Source organism: Bubalus kerabau, chromosome 7, assembly GCF_029407905.1.
Source record: "Bubalus kerabau isolate K-KA32 ecotype Philippines breed swamp buffalo chromosome 7, PCC_UOA_SB_1v2, whole genome shotgun sequence".
NCBI lineage: Eukaryota > Metazoa > Chordata > Mammalia > Artiodactyla > Bovidae > Bubalus > Bubalus kerabau.
The window spans coordinates 58,107,421-58,113,420 of NC_073630.1; positions in this window are offsets into that span (position 1 = coordinate 58,107,421).

Genomic DNA, 6,000 nt, shown 5'->3' on the forward strand with positions numbered 1-6,000 from the left:
ATTGCAGGAGTATTCTTTACCATCTGACCTACCAGGGAAGAACTGGATTCTGGGCAGATACCAATTGTTATGCATTTTAATAAGAAGTTCAGGGATAAGTTTGTCTGTTTCTATCTCTAGATTTAAATTAATATTTTACTCTCATTTTTATAAATAAAGTAATGAAGGATTTGTTTTACATGAGAATAACAATATGAGATATTTCAGTTCAGTTCAGATCAGTCGCTCAGTTGTGTCCGACTCTTTGCGACCCCATGAATCGCAGCATGCCAGGCCTCCCTGTCCATCACCAACTCCCGGAGTTCACCCAGACTCACGTCCATCAAGTCAATGATGCCATCCAGCCATCTCATCCTCTGTCGTCCCCTTCTCCTCCTGCCCCCAATCCCTTCCAGCATCAGAGTCTTTTCCGATGAGTTAACTCTTCACATGAGGTGGCCAAAGTACTGGAGTTTCAGCTTTAACATATGAGATATTTGGCTACCCTCAATAATTTCTATGAAAAATAACAAATTATTTATATTAATTAATCATTTCAGATTACACAATTTACTGTTTAATATTATTTAAACATACACGTTAGTATCCAGTTGGTATTTTTTTATATTACTCATTCAGTTATTTAAATGATAAAAACACATAAATATACCATCTGAAGACCAAAAGTTCATATAATAACATTTTTAGGCAAAAACTGGGGCTATATTATGTGAAAGTTGCTCAGTCGTGTCCGACTCTTTGCAACCCCATGGACTGTATAGTCCATGGAATTCTCCAGGCCGAAATATTGGAGTGGGTAGCCGTTCCCTTCTCCAGGGGATCTTCCCAATCCAGAGATTGAACCTAGGTCTCCCAAACTATAGGCAGATTCTTTACTAGCTAAGTCAAACTGGGGAAATCTGGAGTAAGAAAATTTCTTTATTACAAATAGATGGTATGTGTGTGTGCTAAGTCACTTCAGTTGTGTCTGATTCTTTGCAACCCCATGGACTATAGCCTGCTAGGTTCCTCTGTCCATAGGATTCTCCAGGCAAGAATAGTGGAGTTGGTTGCCATGATTTCTCCAGGAGATATTCCTGACCCAGGGAATCTTCCTGACCCAGGGATCGAAACTGCATCTCTCATGTCTCCAGCATTGGCAGGCGGGTTCTTTATTACTGGTGCTATGTTGGAAGCTCTAGATGATATGGGCTGTCATCTATTGTTCACTGAACCTAAAAATTATGGTTCTCATATATTTCAAACTGTTTATAAATATAATGTGGCAAACTGTTTTACTAAAGATAGATATAAGAATATTTCTTACCCCACATGTTCTTTTGCAATGTCACCCGGCCGCTCACTCAACAAGAGATGGAGTCTATATTTCTTTGAATCTAAGTAGGCCCATTGACTGCCCTGACCTAATGAATACAATGGAAATAAATTCATGGAAGTGCTAGGAGTAGCCCTTCACTAGCCAGAGAAGGCAATGGCACCCCACTCCAGTACTCTAGCCTGGAAAATCCCATGGATGGAGGAGCCTAGTGGGCTGCAGTCCGTGGGGTCGCTAGAGTCAGACACGACTGAACAATTTCATTTTCACTTTTCACTTTCATGCATTGGAGAAGGAAATGGCAACCCACTCCAGTGTTCTTGCCTGGAGAATCCCAGGGACGGGGAAGCCTGGTGGGCTGCCGTCTATGGGGTCGCACAGAGTCAGACACGACTGAAGCGATTTAGCAGCAGCAGCAGCAGCCTGAGAACTCCTACTTCTAACCCTTCATGCCTAGAGCTGCCATACACAAAGTCCAAGGTCTCCTAACCTATTAAGCCACCTTGGATTACATTCTCTGAATGACTCAATCCCCAGCTGCTACGTTACTTGCAGATGTCTGGGAGTTCCCAAAAGAAAACCACCCAGAAGAAATTAGAAAATACACAGAATCCTGAGAGATAAAAATAAACTATTTTTAAAAAGCTCATTTGAAGGTGATTCTGGTATGCAATAGTAGTTAACAGAAATGGTTCATTTTTAAATAATATCTAAAATAATACCTATACACAGTAACAGTATTAAAAATAAATAATAGCACATTGCATTTCCTACAGGCTTTTGACATTTCATAGCATGTTTTTTCATAGTATGCTATATATATGTGTGTGTGTATATATATATATATAGCACACTTATAAAAACATTATTAAATGTTTCTTCCAGTACTTCTGAATATTCAGAAGTCTAGTTTAGAATATGTGAGCCAACTGATTTGCATGAAACCTGTCTTCTAGTTTTCTAAAGACTAAACTGTTAAAATCCATAGCATTTTGAGAAACAAAGGAAATATAAGACAAAATAGGGCAATTTTCAGGTATGTTTTATATGCATTTTTTAAAGCAATATTGATTTGCCATTTTTTATTAAGACTATATACTTTTTGATGAAAAATGAATTCATAAAAATTATAATATTGCAGTATCAATGAAGTCGCTCAGTCGTGTCTGACCCTTTGCCACCCCATGGACTGTAGCCTACCAGGTTCCTCAGTCCATGGGATTTTCCAGGCAAGAATACTGGAGTGGGTTGCCATTTTCAAATATTTGTTTTAGTCACTAAGTCATGTCCAACTCTTTGTGACCCCATGGATTGTAGCCCACCAGACTCCTCTGTTCATGGGATTTCCCAGGCAAGAATACTGGAGTGGCTTGCTATTTCCTTCTCCAGGAGCTCTTCCCCACCCAAGGATTTAACCTGGGTCGCCTGTATTGCAGGTGGATTCTTCCAGGGATTAAACCTGGGTCTCCTGCATTGCAGGTGGATTCTTTACCAACTGATTCACCAGGGATTTGATCATTATTAAACCTTATTTTTTTAAGCAGTTGCACAATGCAAAATTATATGGTTATAAGCCCATAACTATTCAACAATATTTAAACCCAGTTCTCATAAAATGATGGCCAATTTTCTAAAATAATGATTGTTTTTATACCTGCTGATAAATCCCCAGAAAAATCCTAAAGAGTTGAGAACAGACATTTATTAATTATCAATAGTTACTTTAAAATTCAACTTTCTACCTTAGAGGTTTAAACCATATTAAGTATGTAGAATCTCATAGTTCCTGTGGTTAGGCAGTTTAACTGAGAAGTGCTGTCTCAGAGTTTCTCATAAACAGTTAATCAGTCATGTCTGACTCTTTGTGACCCTATTGACTCTGGCCCACCAGGCTCCTCTGTCTATGGAATTCTCCAGGCAAGGATACTGGAGTGGGTTGCCATTTCCTTCTCCAGGGGATCTTCCCAACCCAGGGATCGAACCCAGGTGTCCTGCATTGCGGGCAGACTCTTTACTGACTGAGCCACCAGGGAAGCCTAAGGTTGTCATTAAACTGTCAGCAGGGAGATAAACAAAATGGAGGCTGGAGGATTTGTCTCGACGATGACTCACAAACATGGCTGGCAAGTTTGTGTTGGTAAGATTTTCAATTTAGTTCCATATGAAGTCTCCTATGAGTTTTTTGAGTGTCCTTAGGGTGGTGGGCTGACAGAGTAAAGAATCAGGAAAGAAAACAAGAGTAGCATCCTTTTATATCCTGGCCTTGAAAACCACTCACCGCCATTTCTATCTTTTTATTTAGCGACACTCAGGCCAGCCCACATTCAAGCTGAGGGAAATTAGTGTCCACATTTTAAATGCAGGCATGCCAAAGAATTTTTGGGGCACACTTTAGAAACCACCACAAGACATAACCTAATTTATTTCATCATCACCTTCGAAGATAATTGAAGCAGTATGTTTGACACATATCTGCGAATGAGAAATGGAAGAAGGAACAAATTTTAAAATGACTGTAGAATTTTTATGGAATATTTGGCTCTCTAGACAGTTAAGAGGCAGTTCTAAAATTCAAGTAATATCCAATGTGATGTTAATTAAATAAAATATAAGGATTTATTAAGAAAGCATATTGCACTTTTTTATATAAAGAAGGACTGGCACTATTGATAGTCATGTTTATTTAACCAGTTGATTTCTCTATATTTTAACTGTTTGTATAATCACTTAGTCATGCTCGAAATGTGGTCATGTAAGCCCTCCAAATCTGTTCTTCTTATATAAATTATCTTTTTGGCTTGATTTTCAAACGTATTTTTAAACCAGCTTCTCAGTCACACACACACACACATACACACACACACACACACCTGTTGTCTTTGGCTGAATTTACATTGAATGTACAAATCAATATGCAGAAAATGCTGTCTTTACAATACTGAACAGAATTGAACCATTTTTTTAAGATATGTGATGTACTGTGCTTAGTCAGTCATGTCCGAGGCTTTGCAACCCCATGGACTGTATCCTTCCAGGCTCCTCTGTCCATGGGGATTCTCCAGGCAAGAATACTAGAGTAGGTAATCATTTTCTTCTCCAGGAATTGAACCCAGGTCTCCCACATTGCAGGTGGATTCTTTACCAGCTGAGCCACCAGGGAAACCCAATATTTTAATTAATACAGCTTATTATTGTCTAATTGAAAAGTAAACAGTTTCTTAATTTAGCATAAACCTTAAACATTTTTGATACAAGTTATTTAAATGGACTGGGCTAAAGCATTTGTAGAGAAGTCAGGCTGTGAAAAACCTAGACTTCGTAAATTTGCTAACTTTTGACTCCAGGTTTTATCATTTACAAACTGTTTGGCTTTGGAAAGGAGCTTAACTTCTTGGAATCCTAATTTACTTAGCTGTATACTGGGGATAAACATAGAACTTATTTCATGGTGTTGTTGTCTGGCTTAATAAGAGTGTAGATATGTAACAAGAAATCAATCAATAAATGTAGGTTATTATAATTATTAAGAAAAATAAGTACCCTAGGAGAAGGTTATCTCATTATTTTGATTTAATTACTTTGATTTAAGAGAGTGAAATAACCTCCAATGTAGGCTTTTTATCTTTAAGTGAAGCAATGTATTCAGTTAAAGAAAGACAAAAACAAGAAGAAAATCACACTTTCTCTTCAATTTTCAAGGTTTCTACATTCAATTTTCCAGTGCTTTATCTGATCATCAGAAATCCACTTAACTGACCTACATTGCAGAGATGATTTTGTAATTATGAAGAAAATCACAGGTAATGGATTGGAAAACATACCTCTTATGGATACTTAGTGATTATCTTTCACTGTTTTCTTAAATCCTAAGCAGATGAGCATCCCCATAAGACCTATTAGTAAGTATTCATCACACTTTTTAAGTGTCCCCATGGTGAACTCAAGACCGACTAGCCTTAGGTTTTCAAGTACAAAAGAGGGGCCCCTGGAGGAAACTTATATTTCACATATCTGAGGGCTGTGATTGTGTCCCTCTTTATTTACATCCATTGCTTTGCTCCCTCCTGGGGAGAACTAAACAGCAATTTTACTCACTGGAGCAATTAGCTTTTCTTTCACTTCATTTTAAATGAAATGTTGACATTAAACAGGACACTATAACCATTGTAATAACCATAACTAGTTTTTGTATTGTTCTGGAAAAAAGTTTCCTATTCTCTCTGGAGCCGGCATCAAGCTTTCCATCATAAATTCACTGTAATTCCTATTTTTATCGTACATTTCCCCCTTCAATTCAGTTGCCTACAGATGGAACTGATAGATAAGAATAACTCAGAATAACTCAGAATGGTATCTTATTTTCAGTCCTGATATTTGTTTATTGATGCAGGATGAATCTTTACTCCTTCTCTCAAGTGATGTAATATCTTGTATCTTAGTAATTTTATTGGAAGAATACACACAGGAAATTATATATATATTAGGATCTCCTTGCAGTCCAAGGGACTCTCAAGAGTCTTCTCCAACACCACGTTCAAAAGCATCAATTCTTCGGCGCTCAGCCTTCTTCACAGTCCAACTCTCACATCCATACATGACCACAGGAAAAACCATAGCCTTGACTAGACGGACCTTTGTTGGCAAAGTAATGTCACTGCCTTTGAATATGCTATCTAGGTTGGTCA